Here is an 18,506-nt window from a genome sequence, read left to right on the forward strand (position 1 = left end):
GTGATTGTGCATGCGACGGTTGAATAAAAGAATGGAAGGGATGTTGCTATGTTAATCATACTCCTACTCCTATCTATCAGACAACGCAATGAGAATATGCATGAAAAGTAGAGATGCGACAAACCTTGACATGAAATAAATGTGTGGGAAAATATGTGGATATGTTTTCATTGTAAAAATTAAGAGTGATCGCAAGGGCAACCCTAGTCAACGCAATCCATGCAATCATGCTACAACCATACACGACAAGTCATTTTCCAATGGAAATGCGGTGCTCCTAATTCTAGGACGCATGTGTTGAATGTAAAAGGGTCCATAGAGCTTATTCCTAAGTCTCTACTATTTTCCTATGCGATAATGCAAAATACACACAACGCTGCAGTGACCACATTCAATCGTATCCTATCTCTAGGATGCATGCGAGGCGTTAATAAATAGTGCCTATTCCTAAGCGCCTATCTTTTGCTTATGTCGATCTAATCTCGCTCTCCCGTGTCTAGATTCTAAACTAGCTCTCTCGAATCATTAGGTTCTTTCTTTAGATTCTCTCTTGAGTAGCTCTAAAGAGGTGTTGAGCACAACATAAGACAAGACAAACACATGAACTTGATTGACGCAAGATTGTTACTATCCCTAGTGAACAACGCATACCTTGCTTAATGCGTCCAACCACTTACCCTCCGTGGCATTTGAATGTTGCTGACTTCACTCATAGACAAGCAATGCGTTAGCCTATAGACAGGCGTTGCAGCAGCTTTACACTAAGCAAATAAGGTTACTCACACTCGCGCAACGCACACCTCTCGGTGGGTTGCTACATACTTCATATTTCTAATCCACATGACTAAGTATGAAATACCCAAGTAATCCCACTAAGTATTGCAATGAAAGTAATGATGCTAAGCAAGAAGATGGAGATGGAGGCGAAGGAACAGAGAAATGCAGTGAAAACAAATTGTATTAATCCCTTAATTCCAAATATCATACAATACAATATAGAAAAAGAAAGGAAAAAGAAAGGAAAAAGAAATTTCCAGCTGGAAGCAAAGAGTTGCTTCCAGCGAATGTGCGTCAAGGCTGTCGGTGGTGCCATGGATGGGCGGAGGAGCTGACTCTCTTGAGATTTAACTCCAGTCGAAAGTTTCGATCGTCACTCGAAATGGATTAAGGAGGTGAAGAACTCTTAGCCATCTTCTCACGCGTTTGTCGGATCGCGGGGAAAATCCCCGGTTGAGGGATAATCTCCGGATAACTTGGAATTTCGCTCATCGGCTTCTATTTATAGAGGTTTGACCATCGACAGCATTAATTGAACTCCTCTGAGTCTGACATTCGGCGTGTCAGTCCTTTCTGAACCTCTGCCACTAACGACGCAGTAGGTGAAATATCAGCATCAGCTTTGGATTTTCTCGAGGTAGATGCGTTGATGCGTTCATTCCACAACCCTTGTGTTGATCCCATTAGAATGCGTTGTTGCGTAGCCGCAATCATTCAATGGCCGTATTCGCTTAATACCGCAACTCTACCTGATGACCGCAATCGCTTGATGAGTGCAACTCCCATGCGATGGATGTATACAATTGATTGCCGAAACATCCATGCATTGATCGATGTGTTTTCCTTGCGATGGAGAGTTTCTCCGAATGCGGTCGTCTATCCGATGGTCCGATTTCCGCATTTGCGTCCATTTCCTGCATTGGCTACAAAAATAGAACATTGAATGCATAATTAACGCAAAATAATGGGTTAGCTGAGATTCGACATGTTGATCGACGCAAGCTCATATTCTTGTGAATTCCTATCATGATCGACGCATATTCTGCCTAACAACCTTCATAATTCTAAGTAAAAGGCCTAAGATGTCATGCATTTCTGCATGTCATCACACCCCCAAACTTAAAATCATGCTTGTCCTCAAGCATGCATTATACTCATGAAATTCTAACTCTCCTTCATGCTTACCTTTGCGATGATCAGCTTCTCAGAATATAATTTACATACCTTTGACCATCATCGCAATGCTCTCTTCCACTTAGGCTGCTTCTTCAAAAAGATCTTGTCTAAGTTAAATCTGGCAAGCCTTTGCTCACATTTTTTTTATGCATTCACCGCAATTTTTTGTTTAATTTTTTGAGATTGCGTTCATTCAAAATATTTCAAAACTTTGCGATGGTTTATTCAAATGCGGCGTTGAACCTGGTTACGCCCTTCGTTTTGATTTACCCCCACGTGTGTTGTGTCATACGGGCATCCAACTTCGGTTGCGTTCCATATTCAACTCAACTCTTGTCTCTTTTCATTTGGCTTATACCGGACAGAGGAGTTGTGCTAATGCGTTGATCTTGGTGACTTGCCTTCATTTTTTCTTGACCCCACGTGTGTCATGCGGACATCCAACTATGAGCAAGTGCCTTTCACAACTTAACTCTTATCAACATGGGTTTCCCTATTACGTTGACAGTGGAGTTATTATTCCCAAAAGCTCACTTAAACTTTTTTTTTTCAAATGATCGCAATATAATGAACGCAATTCTCCGAGACCGCTGCCACCCCAAACTTAGAGGTTGGCAGTGTTCTCACCGCAAAGCTAAAAAAAGAAATTACAATAATGCGTTAATAAATGTTTGAATAAGGGTTTGTACAAGATAAAACTCAAGACTTCCAAAATTTGAAGAAGCTAATAAAAGTGAAGAATGCCTTACGTTGATTAGTTAGAAAATACGGTGACTATACATACTATCATAGAAACATCGCGAAACAACGCAATCAGAAAAAAGAGAATTTCAAAAGGATAAGGCATATAAGATAACAAGAAAAGACCTTAGACGGAACAACGCATGCGATCATGCGTTGGAATCCACGCGATTGAAGCCATGCATTGAAGAGTGAAAGGAATTCTTCCGTTGAACTACGAACCGAAGAGACTTATTGTTGCACCTACAAGAGCAAACGTACCACAACCAAAGAAGCATCCATATATCCAAAATAACAATGAAAATAAAATAAATGACCTATACTACGAAAGCAAAGTAAAGATAGAGTAGAAGACGTCCCTAGAAAATTATGAGTGTTGTCACAAGGAGTTTTCCATGCAGGAGATGGCTCTCAACTGCTTGGGTCAAGTTGCCCTGACCATTGGAACTTTCGGCAATTGTTGGGCGCATGTTGGCCACCATGAGCTTAGAACTACCTTCAGTTCTTTTGCAACTGATTGCCCCTCTACCTTGGGGTCAACATTGGCTTTCAGCGTATCGCCTACAATTCAATATTGTTTGCAACCTGGTCGCACAAGCTGCAATACACCCAAGATAAAAAGTTTGCTCACAGAGACATAAAAACTTACAAACATTTAGTTGCCAAGTCCCCGGCAATGGCGCCCAAAACTTGATGCATGGGAATTGGAAGTCAATTTTTACTTGACAACCAAAATCCCGTGGACGCATTATGCGATGCATGTTCCTCAGATATGCATTGATAGCCATGCATCGATTGGTCATGTGTTGGAATGAAATTGCGCCAACAAAGTATGTGATGACCGTGCATCCTGCCAATAGTTTTCTTGCGTTCACGCCAAGTTTAACATGAACGCAAGTTTTCTCGGGTAATCTGAGGTCGAACACAGGGACTTGTACTAAATGTTTGCGGTGAGTGTGTATGCGGCGGTTGAATAAAAGAATGGAAGGGATGTTGCTATGTTAATCCTACTCTTACTTCTATTTATCAGACAACGCAATGAGAATATGCATGAAAGGTAGAGATGCAACAAACCTTGACATGAAATAAATGTGTGAGAAAATAGATAAAATGCGGAGATGTTTTCATTGTAAAACTTAAGAGTGATCGCAAGGGCAACCCTAGTCAACGCAATCCATGCAATCATGTTACAACCATACACGGCAAGTCATTTTCCAATGGAAATGCAGTGCTCCTAATTCTAGGACGCATGTGCTGAATGCAAAAGTGTCCATAGAGCTTATTCCTAAGTCTCTACTCTTTTCCTATGCGATGATGCAAAATACACACAACGCTGCGGTGACCACATTCAATCATATCCTATCTCTAAGATGCATGCGATGCATTAATAACAAATAGTGCTCATTCTTAAGCGCCTATCTCTTGCTTATGCCAATCTAATCTCGCTCTCTCGAGTCTAGATTCTAACCTAGCTCTCTCGAGTCATTAGGTTCTTTCTTTAGACTCTCTCTCGAGTAGTTCTAAAGGGGTGTTGAGCACAACATAAGACAAGAAAAACGCATGAACTTGGTTGATGTAAGATTGTTACTATCCCTAGTGAACAACTCATACCTTGCTTAATGCGTCCAACCACTTACCCTCCTGGGCAGTTGATTGTTTCTGACTTCACTCATAGACAAGCAATGCGTTAGCCTATAAACAGGCGTTCCAACAACTTTATACTAAGCAGATAAGATTACTCACACACTCGCGCAATGCACACCTCTCGGTGGGTTGCTACATGCTTCATATTCCTAATCCATATGACTAAGTATGCAATACCCAAGTAATCCTACTAAGTGTTGCAATGAAAGTAATGATGCTAAGCAAGAAGATGGAGATGGAGGTGAAGGAACAGAGAAATGCATTGAAAATAATTGTATTAATCCCTTAATTCCAAATGTCATACAATACAATATAGAAAAAGAAAGGAAAAAGAAATGACCGGCTGAAAGTAAAGAGTTGCTTTCAACGGATGTGCGTCAAGGCTACCGGTGGTGCCATGGATGGACGGAAGAGTTGACTCTCTCGAGGTCTAATTCCAATCGAAGGCTCCGGTCATCACTCGGAATGGATGAAGGTGGTGAAGAACTCTCAGCCATCTTCTCACGCGTTTGTTTGGATCGCGGGGAAAATCCCCGGTTGAAGGATGATCTCCGAATAACTCAGAATTTCACTCACCGGCTTCTATTTATAGAGTTTTAATTACTGACAACGTTATTTGGACTGTTCTGAGTCTGAATTTCGGTGCGTCAGTTCTTTCTAAATCTCTGCCACTAACGGTGCGGTAGGTGAAATGTCAGCATCAGCTTTGGATTTTCTCGAGGTAGATGCGTTGATGCGTTCATTCCATCTACCTTGCGTTGATCCCATTAGAATGTGTTGTTGCGTAGCTGCAATCATTCAATGGCCGCATTCGCTTAATACCGCAACTCTACCTGATGACTGCAATCGCTTGACAAGTGCAACTCCCATGCGATGGACGCATACGGCTGATTACCGCAACATCCATGTGTTGATCGATGCGTTTGCCTTGCGATGGAGAGTTTCTTCGAATGCGATCGTCTATGCAATGGTCCGGTTTCCGCATTTGCATTCATTTCCTATATTGGCTACAAAAATAGAACATTGAACACATAATTAACGCAAAATAATGGGTTAACTGAGATTTGACATGCTGATCGACGCAAGCTCATATTCTTGTGAATTTCTATCATGATCGATGCATATTTTGCCTAACAACCTTCATAATTCTAAGTAAAAGGTCTAAGATGTCATGCATTTCTACATGTCATCACCAATCCAACCCATTTTTTTGGGTTGGTTTGGTTCAAGTTCATAATTGAACAAGGGTTAGTTTGGGTTAAAAAATACACAAACCGAAGCATAGGGTTGGGCCTAAATATCCTTAAACTAAACCCAACCCAACCCAACCCACGAACACCCCTATCCTGACCATTGGTCTGGGGGTGGTATGCTGTTGTTAATTTATGGTGCACGTTATATTTGACTAGAATCTTGCTAACGATGCGATTGACAAAATGTGTACCTTCATCGCTTATAATGGCACGTGGGGTGTCAAAGAGAGAGAAGATATTTTTCCTGCAAGAATTTCGATATCGTGATCGCATCGTTTGAGGCATAAGAAATTGCCTCCACCCATTTTGATACGTAGTCAACAGCTAGTAGGATATAGTCGTAGCCATTAGACGATGAAAATGACCCCATGAAATCGATTCCCCAGACGCCAAATAATTCCACTTCCAAGATGGCATTCATTGGTATTTCGTTTCTTTCAGAAATGTTTCTTGTGCGTTGGCACTATCGCATTTCATGACATAGTCACGCACATCCTTGAATAAGGTAGGTCAATAGTATCCACTTTGTAAGACCTTCGCAGAAGTGCGCTGACTTCCAAAGTGTCCACCGTAAGGAGATTCATGGCATTAATATAGGATGCGATAAAATGTTGTCTAAGGAACACATTATCTTATAATATGGTTAGGTCCCCTTTTATACAGGTTAGGCTCATCCCAATAATAGAATTTACAATTATGCATGAACATCTTCTTTTGTTGAGAGGTATAATCTTCTGGGAATTGCTTGCAAACAAGAAAGTTGACAATGTCTACATACCAAGGCAAATATTCATCAATTTTCAGCAACATTTTTTTAAGAAAATAGAGCATTTATAGAAGGTTGTACTCGATCATTTTCATGATGTTCAAGCCTTGACAAATGATTGGCGACCTTATTCTCTTTCCCTTTTCTATCCACAATCTTAGTGTCAAACTCCTATAGTAATAGGACCCACCTAATCAACCTTGGTTTTGCATATTTCTTGGTCATCAAATATTTGATAGTAGAGTGATCAGTGTGAATGATGACCTTTGATCCTAGAAAATATGGTCGAAACTTCTCCACAGCAAAAACCACCGTTAGCAACTCCTTCTCAGTGGTCGTATAGTTCTCTTGGGCGCTGTTAAGAGTTTTACTTGCATATGCGATAGGATGAAAAATCCTTTATTATTCTTGAGCTAACGCTGCTCCCATGGCATATCCTCAATGAAAGGTAAGGGAAGTGATCTTTTTTTGTTGCGGTGTTGATTTTTTGGTAATCCATGCAGATTCTTCAACCGATAACTGTACGCGTTGGTATTAGTCCGTTTTCATTGAGAACGGCTGTCATTCCCCCTTTCTTTGGCACACACTGCACTGGGCTGACCCACGTGCTACCTGAGATGGGGTAGACAATTCCAGCGTCCAACCATTTAATGATTTCCTTTTTGCCACTTCTTTCATTGCAGGGTTCAACCTCCGTTGAGCTTCAATAGAGCCCTTCTGTCCGTCTTCTAATCTAATTTTGTGCATACAATAGGATGGACTTATTCCATTAATATCAGCAAGGGCCTACCCTATAGCTTTGTTGTACCTTTTTAACCCCTCAAGAAAGGATGTTTCTCTTTCTTTCGTAAACGTGGATGATATAATGACTGGAAAGGTTTCATTTTGTCCCAAGAAAGCATACTTCATATTAGTTGGTAACACCTTCAGTTCCAGGGCTGGAGGTTATTCTAGAGAAGTTTTAGTCAATCCTTTTTCTTCCTCCATATTTAGCGGGTCACAAGCTTTCTGTATCACGGTCATTATATTGCTTGATTCGACTGCGATGTGGGCCTTCTCCTCTGGTTCTTCATTTGTTTCCCAATCCCAGTTACAAAGCCATTCCTCATCCTCATCGCATTAGTGTGCTTCATCCAGGTAGCTCATTGCCTTTATGATGTTAAACTTCAGCTTTTGACCATTAACATTCATTGCAATCTCTTCTTTTGTGCACATCGATCTAAGCTCTCCCAGTGGAGAGGAATGGTCGTCCCAAGATAATAGGGACATCTTTATCAGCTTCATAATCAAGTATGATGAAGTCTGTTGGAAGAATAAATTTATCAACCTTGACCAACACATCTTCCAACTTTCCTTCCAGATGAACAAGTGATCTGCTAATTGGAGGGTCACTGATGTGGGCATGAGTTCTCTGATCACCAATTGTTTAAAAATTGATAGAGGCATTAAGTTTATGCTTACCCCTAGATCGCATAGTGCATGCCCAATATAAATTCCTCCGATTGAGCAAGGTATTGTAAAACTTCCAGGATCTCTCATTTTTAGAGGAATGATCATGTTGCTAACCTGCGTTAGAGCCACCATCTCGTACTTCCCTACGCTTCTTTTCTTGGTTATAATATATTTCAAGAACTTAGCATATGTGAGCATTTGTTCTATTGCTTCAACGAAAGGGATGTTGATATGCAGCTGTTTCAATATTTCCAAAAAGCGTTGGTATTGATTTTCATCGCTTTTCTTCTTTTTCAGCCTTTGTGGAAATGAAGGTGGTTACACTTCTTGTGTTGTTGATGGAGTTGCTGTGGTCATTTCTTTTGATTCTTTTTCTTCCTTCTAAATGAAAATGAAGGTGGTTACACTTCTTGTGTTGTTGATGGAGTTGCTGTGGTCATTTCTTTTGATTCTTTTTCTTCCTTCTAAATACTTTCCTCAGACACATAATCTTCGCCTTGTTGGATTTTAGATTCTTCATGCCATTTTTTTTACAACCTCTGCTGTCATGCGTCCACTTCTTAATGTCACCGCCTGACATTGTTCCTTGCCTTTGTCTCTCATATGGTGAGGAATTTTAGTGGTGTTGGGAAGTGCTCCTTGTTGCTTGTTCTTTAACCCGCTCGCAATATGGCCCATTTGTACTTCAAGATTACGAATGGATGTTGTTTAATTTTGAAGAACTGTTTCATTCTTTTGAATGTATTTCTTTAATAAATTTTCTAATGTGGATGATTGAGATGTATTGGTTCTCTGCTGAAATCTGTTTGATCTTTGTTGAAATCCTGGTGGTCCATCTCTTTAGGAATTGTGAGTATTGACTTGTGCTTATTGCGAATTACCACCACAAGAAAAATTCGGATGGTTTCTCCAGCCAGGATTGTATGTGTTAGAGAAATGATTGTTTTTAATGAAGTAGACAAATTGAGGATTGTGCAGGCATTCCTCAAAGGAATGGGGTTCTTCGCAAAGGACAAAATTTCCGTTGTTCATTTGGGCAATCACATTCACTTGCCCGCCTTTTGCACCGGTCTTTGTCATGCTTATTGCTTGCAACAAGTTTGTCATCGCATTAACTTGTTTCTGTAGAGATGCGGTAGCGTCACTGTTCTGGGTACTATTGGTTCTGGACCCATATTCATTTTCCTGCCAGTCTTCGTGATTCTTTGAGATCCGATCTAATATATTCTTGGCCTTAATGTAAATTTTGTCTAGAAGTCCACCTGCCGCTGCAACATTCATAGTGGCCTGCGATCCTGAGTTCAAGCCATAATAAAATATTTCCATCTGGAGACAATCAAGGAGTCCATTATGCGGACAGTCCCTAACTAGTTTTTTGAATCTTGCCCACACATCGCTGAGCATTTCTGATTCTCTCTACTAAAAGTTTGTGTTTAACCTTCTTCTCCTTGAATTTTCCATTGGTGGGAAGTACTTTTTCATAAACTTCTCTACTACTTGTTCCCATGAAGTTATCTCCCCTGGTTCAAGCGAGTATGCCCATTTTCTAGCTTCATCATATAGTAAAAATAGAAATAGTGTAAGTCGTACTTCCTCTGGTATGATGTTTGGAAATACAAAGGTGTTGCATATTTCGACAAAACTCCTCAGGTGAACGTGGGGATCTTCATCCCATCTTTCCCCCAATTGCTTGGGTTGAATCATTTGAAGCATTATGGGCTTTATTTCAAATTTTGTTCCATCCAAGGCTGGTCGCATGATTCTTGGAGAGAAATCATACAAGTTGGGTGACACATAATTTCTGATCGTTCTATTGTGATCATTTGCCAACAAAATTGGGTTGGTGATTACTTCATTGTAATTATTTTCTTCTCGTAGCCTCCAGGTGGTTCTGTTGTTCGGCTATCCTACAAGCTTTGTTTTATCTTCTTCTTCAGTTGGCTCTCTGTATTTTGCAAAGAGTTCTCTCTATTTCTGGGTTGTATATAAGCTCGGGAGTGTTTCTTTCACTCATACAACGTTTGCACCTTTCTCGCAGTCAAGGTACAATACTCCAGAAAGTCGAGGTCTGCAAAGATCAATAAAAATAGCTTTAGCACACTTAGTTACCGCAATCTCCGGCAACGATGCCAAAAACTTGATGCGTTCTGTACATGTGATGAAATAATAATGCTTATAAGATTTAATGCTTAGTTTTCTTTAGCCAAAACTAAGTGCAAATTTGACCAAAGTTCCTAGTGAGTCCAGGGTCGAACACAGGGATTTCTTGTAAGTATGTGATGAAACTAAAAGTATGATCTTAACGCGAATTTAAAATGTTCAAAGGAGTGATCGAATAAGTAAACTTAAACCTAAATATGCGATGGGAATTGTGTCTAAAATGAAGCAGTGCGAGTTGGATAACAGTTATGTGATAGAAGGGTTGAGAATAATTTTTATTAACATTTTCTAAACAACTAGATGAATATATGATCAAGCTATACACTCAATGTTACAACCAGCACTTCTCGGTGTTCTTTGCCACATTATCTTATCTCTAAGATGCATGTGATAGGTGTACTATGCAGAGAATGTACTTATTTCTAAGGAACATTTTCTCTCGTTTTATGAGGTCTTAATCTAAATTCTTTCAAACTTAGATTAGCTTTACTTAGAACAATTTCTCAATTGATTCAAGCATAAATATAAGCATGCATAAAAAAAGTTGATCGCATGATTCTTCCAGTTATTTAGTCATGTTAGCTACAATTTTCTCAACCCATGAAGCGATTTAGCTATGCATAGTATTGATGAAAAAGATAGACAAGATGTATCATAAACATGTATTCATATTGCAATTTTGAATTTGTCAATACAAGATATACATTATAAATACACAACAAAGAGAAATGGTCAGAGAGTCAAGCCGTGGTTCGCAATGTCTTGCTTCCCCCGGCTCGTTTTACAGTTGCTTCCTTAGATAATCGAACAATATTATCTTCTTCTTTCCCTAGAATCATAAGCTCTCACCAAAGAATTTCTATGGAAGATTAATAGAGGTTTCAAGTAGAATCCTTTCTTAGGGTGTTTTTCTCGTCTCCGACAATGTATCCCCGATATATGTCACGATGTACATTAAAAAAAAAACTCCCTCTGCATGGCATTTGCATGTATATTTAAAGGCGTTCGCGAGCATTTCTTTTCTTAAACTCATGATTGCGTTGATGGGTCGCATTAAATTCCATATCCTGCCACACTGTCTGCAACGTGTCAGTGGTTCATTGAATCTTCAAAAAAGTTTTCCTGTCGACCACCAACGCAACTCGTGATGTGATACCCACCGCCTATGTCATATCATGCCTCAACACTTACAGCTTATGTGATCGTCTTTCATATTCTTCTCAGGCTACTTCTTCTTTGTACGCATTAATGGGCATGCAATCACGCAATCAACAGATTGTTGAAGGATATACTACACAGAAGTAGCGAAATTAGTTTGGAATTTAAATATGTTATGCGTTAAAAGTATGTGATTGCATGCTTGGATTTTTGTACAGATTTATTGGTAAAAATTATCTAAATTTCATGCCTTTATCTTATTATTTTAAATGAAAGAGATATAATAACTTGCATTTTTACAAGTTATCAACTTCAATCTTCAAACATGGTCAGAATGCATGTATCTTCAAACATGGTCAGAATGCTTGTATCTTCAAAGGACTTCGGTCTTTAGAATGTTTATATCTCCAAAGGACTTCAGTCTTCAAGCGTGGTCAGCTTCTGGAGTCAAGGAGTCTTCTGATTATAGAGAATTCCCTTTAAGCTCTTTGAAGCGTAAAATTGCTGACCCCAACAAATGAGGAAAGCCTTTCTATTTATAGAGTTCTCAGGTGGACTTCACGGACTTAAACTTAGTTGGTCCATGGACTTGGCCCCTGAGCCTAACTAATTGGATTTGGGTCTTATTTGACATTTTTGTCAAATTAAGTCTATTTTTGGGCTCAATTGGGCTTTTAACTCAAAAAACAATATCAATTTGGGTCAAATTAATCTTATCTGATTCAACGATCATGATAAAACCACGTGGCGTTATCGAAATTTGTCTTCAACTTTAATTTGGGACACATGTCACCTTTTAGTTGGTCCCAAATTTGATGATTTGGAATTTCATCATTAATTTAGTGAATGATGTGGTAGTTTGTGATTGGTTCAAAATTTCTCGTTCAACACCATCAATTTTATTTTTTTTGTTTTATTTCATTTGTGAATATTTTTTGAGTCGCTTAATAATGTTATATATTTTAGCGTTATTCAGATCAAATTAAAAAAAAATTAAAATTTAAAATTTAAAAAATGACTATCTCCTGGCAAAAAACGTTGGGACTTAGTCGTCTTATCAAGCAATCGCGTTCTATCAATAAATGGCAAAATAGACATTTACTAATTATTTTAACATCATTACATTTGAACAATCGTGTCTTTTACGTCATTTTGAATTTCGTTGATAAGACGTTATTGCTCGAATGTAAGTGTCTTTTAAGCCCAATAAGTGCAATTGATGTTGATGGGATGTGTTTTTTTTAGGTGGAGGTGGTTACACATCGAAAAGATGCATCCATTCATATATGAGTATAATCCATGTTTAAACTTGTAAAAGTTATATATTAAAATTGGAAAGACTATCAAATTTGACAAAAAAAATACCAAATGTATCTGTATAAAAAATACAAACTAAATCATTTAGAGTGATTGATACATTGATGCATTTTCACATATTGCTTTCATGAACCTCTTCCCTTTTGATGTTTGGCTTTATTTTGCTTTAATTGTATGTAACTTAAAAATTAAAACCCATGTGCTTTGCTTGGAGCATCGATGTTATGTGGTGATATTATGTAATGACCCATTATCATTACATTCTTTCAAATGGTTTTTTAGGTTCTCTTGAAGTTCACTAGAATGCAAGAAAATTCAAAAAGTTCTTCACAAGTATGTCGTTTAACTTTCCTCCAAAGTTTTATGTTTTTCATCAATTTCTTTAACTTAATATAGTTATATAGCATGTGGCATAAATTTATTAACTATTTTTCATTCTTATTTAATTAATCTCATCTTCGTCGTCCTATGTATATTTTCAGACTAATATTGGATTGGAAGGTTTGTTAGAATGTAGTAATATAGACAATAATATAATATATATAGGTATTTGCAATATTCTGTTGGTTTTGGGTTATAGAGAATATATATTTTTCAAATTCTCTTGAAAATCTTACTTCTAAAAAAAATTATCCTATTTTTTTGTTATGATACATTTATAAATAATTAGATATACAAAGGTATACTGGAAAAAGAAATCTTAACTCTCCCTCTCCTAAAAAAATATGGTAGACATTTTTGCAATATCATTGATAGTCGAGACATATCTCTACATTGGATATTTTAGATAGACATGTCTTATAATTTTCCAACATGTAGCCTCATCAATGAGCTTGAAGCCCAAAGGTTGGTCTAATCCCGATCCAAACTTGGCTCAAAGTTAATGAACCATTTATTGATTGGATTGAATATAAATAACCATTTAAAAAGAGGTTTAAATACTATAGCCTAATTTAATAGGCCTAATTACACTAATGGCATAAACCCACTATTTTTTCTTTTTTTTCATAAATAGCCTAATGGGCTAATATTTTTCAAAATAGTGAGGTCCAAATGTCATATAGACGTCTACCTTATTTACAAAGGTTTCAAAAACTAAATAATAATAAAATAAACTTAAGTTTTTGTGTATCTCTCCCTCATGCATAGCTTAGGAGGGGTTTGTTTCAAGGTTTTAGATTGGATGGGTTAGACATCCTAAGTCCAACCCTTGTTTGGGGCATGAATTTAGGAAGTCTTGGCTTCCTACAACCTTTTCCCATGGGTTTACTATTCAATCCCATGGGTTATCTTTTTTTTTTTCTTCCTAATTTAATCTAGGAAGTATGTCGGCCAACCTCTAGGCACCACCTTCGCTGATCATCGCGGCCAATTTAGGCAAACGTCGCCTGCCAACCTCTACCACCTCTGACAACCGCCACCGACCAACTCCGGTAATTGCCATTGGGCAACTCCGGTCACCACCTCTTGCACCATCATTGGCCAACTTCGATCGCCATCTCGGCGACCGCCAAGGCCAACTCTGGCCCCTACTTTGGTGACCGTCGTCGACCAACCTTTAATCGTTACTAGCCAACTCCGACCACCATCGACCAACCTCTGGCAAACCCCCTTCCCCCCACACTGGCAAAATTCCGGCCACCAACTCCATTGGTCACCTTTCGACTGCCACCTCCGGCGATCACCACCAACTAACCTTGAAAAACATTAATAAAAATACTCTTAGTATAAACAAACTAGACAAATTTGTTTATAAAAACACTTCTAAGAAAGAATTGCAATACATGTATGTTTTTTTTTTTTTTTTTTTTTTTCTTTTAATGAGTTTTTATCAAAAGTGTTTAATTAAAAATGAATTTTTGAAAGATATTTTTTTCTAAGTCATTCCAAACATGCCAATAGATTGCAATTGTATAGTTATATTTATTTAGGTTATATGTGTAGAATTATATGTGTTTGAAAGCTCTAATTTAATTTAATAATATTTTAATTTTTTTATTGGTCAATTTAACTGGCTTGAAAACTTAGAATCATTTTCCAAACGTAAAGATTTAAAATGTTTAAAACAACTTAGCGATCAAATAAAAACTAAAACTCAAAATCTATGTTTTTTATTCCTCAAATGTAATTTGATAAGAAAAAAAGTATAGTTTTTCAATAGTTGAATTTGATATTAAAATACGAGTTTATTTCAATTTTAAGTAAGCATATTATGGTAAAAAAAATCATCATTTTCAAATTAGTTAAAGTGACAAAAGTCTATGAAATTTTGTTTCAAAATCTAGTAAAATTAAAATATAAAATTACTAAAACAATAGATTAAATAAAATTATAATTTTAGTCAAAATCTCTATTTCAATTTTTTTAAAAAAATATTATTCTAAATTTTTAGTTTATTTTAAACTTAACTATATTAAATAAATTAAGATAACAAATTTAAACTAATCTAAAATCTAATCGGTGATTAAATACAAGAAAATATTTTACAAAAAGATTTATAAATGTGTACTTCATTCCCAAACTACTTAAATCTGCCCTCCAAATATAGGCTTCTTAAACCCAGACTTCCAAAATCTGCACTTGAAACACAGTTTTCTTAAACCCAAGCTACCTAAACCTCACAGGCTAATCCCCCGGCTTAACATTCCTAGGTTCAAGATTCCAAACCTATGCGTCAAACACCCCCTAGAGTTTCGTACTCATGTGCCCATTGATATTCCCTTTTTAAAAAAGAAAAAATTGTTAGACCCCCATTTCTTTCTCATTCTTTCTTCTTTCTTCCTTCTTTCTCTTTTTCTTCTTCCTGATGACATGAGTTGCAGGTGGCTAGCGATAGTGGAGTGATGGTTGGTTCAGGTGAATGATGATGGACAATGAATGATCAGTTACATTGGTGAGAGGAATCGAGGTGGTGCAATGGATAGCAAAAGATGAACGACAACGATACGAGTTGCAGGCGATACTACGGTGATCGCCATTGATGGAGGCTGCTGATGGTGAACAACGATGCTGTGGGGGGCAAATCTGAGCAACGACGCAGTGGATCTGATTAGCACGGGTTTTGTAGTTGCTATGTGCATATCTGGTAGGTTAACGGTGTAGCTAGGTACAGATATGACGTTGATGAGACGTCTAACAGAGGCGTGTGCGAAACTGAAGCAAAGTCTGGGCAGATTTGGTTTATTTCAAGTAATTCATATATATATGGGTTTATTTCAAATAATTCACATATATATGGTCAATCTAGTTTGAAGTTGAAAAGGGATGGACAATGGATATGAGTATATTTCTATATTTTGCTTTCAAATTCAATTACAAATATATATAGATACGATTGCAATACCATCTATAATTGTTGTTTTAATATATATTATTGTTTAGATATAGTTAGTATGCGATATTCTAGTGTATATTGTAATTTCATACACTTTCCCCCTACAATATATATCAAATATACACTTGAATATATGTATATATATTATAGAGGAAAAAGATTACTAACATTTCAGAATTCTAACTTAAGAAATTAAACTCCATGAATTTTGTTTATTTCTTTTTAAATAATTTGATCTAATTTATACCATACTATATGAGGTATATATTTACAAAATAACTAAATGCACATGGGTATATATGAAAAAGTATGTAGAATATTTTGCTCAATAGAAACAAGACTAATTTATATGATATATTTTATTTTCTAACATATATTTAAAAATAACCATAAATTTAAACTATGGTATAAATGAGATAAAAACGCAAAATATAAACAAACTAAAAATAAACAATGGACCATAATAGATAAACTCAAATAAATTAGACTATCATCTAAAAATTGCATTACAATGACATACATATCGAACATCGGGGGAATATATTAGAAATGCATACATATAAAAATACTTGAGAGATATATACCAAATAAACAGTAAAATATATTACATAAAAATATTTAATACTCAAAATAAAAATGGAATATATCACATAATATAAAAAATCATGAAAAATGAAGAAGACACCAAATATGTGAAATGAAAAATAAAATCATATTACATGTATTTTCTCTCTCCAATTGAAAATTAAGAAAATATATTAAATTGCATTTTCTCTCTCCAATTAAAAATGAGAAAAAAATGGTATTAAATACATTTTCTCTCTCCATATAATAAATGTATTTTCTCTCTTCAACATTAAGTGAGGTTTGTAAATAGGGAAATATATATGAAAATCCGATATAAATAAATGGAAATAAATGTAAAATTGTCCAAATTAACAATAAAAGTCTTTGAAAAAATTCAAATTTAAAAATATTTATGAAGCATATGTGATGTAAAAATCCTTTTAAAAAATCTAGCTGGCTCATTTTAGGTCTATCTTTAGTTCAATTCAGTGGACTGGTAAGTAGATTTATCATTGGGCCACCCAAATATATATATATATATATATAAATTATTCATGTATTATATTTTATATATTAACAAAAGTAAAAAAAAATCAATATTATTTTAAATATCTCTAAATATATCCTAATTTCTAGTTAACGTAAATCTTTTTAAAGTGTTAAAAATAAATAAAAGAATACTCAATAAAACTTTACAATATCAATAGTTTTATAGAAAAAAATAAAAGAAAAATACAAAATAAATTTAATAAAAATAAGAAATGAATAAAATTTAAGAAAACTTCCCGAAGAAATCTAAAATATACATATATATTTTTAAAATCCTAAAACATTAATATATAATGGACTATTATAATGGGCCGGCCCAAGCTCAATCTCTAGGGTTAAGCCATGGTCTTGGAAATTGAAGGTTAGGCCAGCCTAATCCTAACAATGATTTGAGGTCCAAGGCTTGGGCCTTCATCTTTTAAAGTCGCAATTTTAGAGGAGAAAATAATGGAGAGAGAAAGAATGGAAGAGAAGATTAAAAAGGAAAAAAATTTCACGTGAATAAAACAATATAAAATCAATGCCTAGTCATTTAAAATTGGCCACCTCATCAGTTCTATGTCATTTTTCTTTAGTTGTCAACTTTTTATCCAAATACCATTTAGACCCATCTTCAAATTTTGGAGATTAAAGTATCTATATCAAAATACCAAGTGCTAAATAAACAATAATCTCAAACTTCAAAAACTAGAAGTATAATTTAATATTTAACTTTACATTTTTAATTGTAATTTTTATATCAACCAAAAGTTTATTTTGAATTATTAAAAATATGTTTCATAGCAATTATAAAAATGACAAAAATGATTTTAACTATTTCAGAATCACTCTCAAACATGCTCTTAGGAATCGTTTGGTTTAAGATTTGTAAATGTTTGGAAATCAGATTGCTGGACATAAGAGATTGTCGTGTTTGATTGTGCATAGAAATATTGTAAGACTAAAAACTTGTAGGGAATAAAATTTATTTATATTTATTGTATGAAATTAATCATGTAACCTCATAATTTTAATATGTTAATCGATAAAAAAATCAATCAATTAATAACATAATAATCATTTTTTAGAAAGCAATATAATCAATTTAATTGGATAGTTAATTATAAGTACTATTCAAAAATAACACTTATACTAAATTAATTTAACTGATACTAAAATTAATTTTATTTTGGTTGAAACTAATACTAAATTAACTAATTAATATTTTAAATGAATATTCTTAATCACATTAGTTTAATAGTATATTTTTACCAATAAAAAGGATTAAAGAAGTATACATTTATTTATTTACTACAATCAATTATTCAACTTTAATAAATTAGAATTCAAATATTATTAATTATAAATTATTTGAATCAATAAATTTTAATTTAAAGAAGTATATTTTAATAAACAATATACCAAAAAAAAAAAAAAATGAAGCTGAGAAAAAGAGAATAGAATATGATAGGTTAATGATGAAAGTTAAAAAGAAATATTAGAAAAATGCTTTAAAATTATGGTATGTTAATATTGAAGGATCTACATTCTTCTAAACAAAGAATAATCTAAAGAAAATAATTACTTGATTATAAAAAATCAATAAGTAATTATTGAAAAATGAATTTCTACT

This window comes from Benincasa hispida, chromosome 3 (assembly GCF_027475165.1).
Source record: "Benincasa hispida cultivar pf3 chromosome 3, pf3_genome.v1.1, whole genome shotgun sequence".
NCBI lineage: Eukaryota > Viridiplantae > Streptophyta > Magnoliopsida > Cucurbitales > Cucurbitaceae > Benincasa > Benincasa hispida.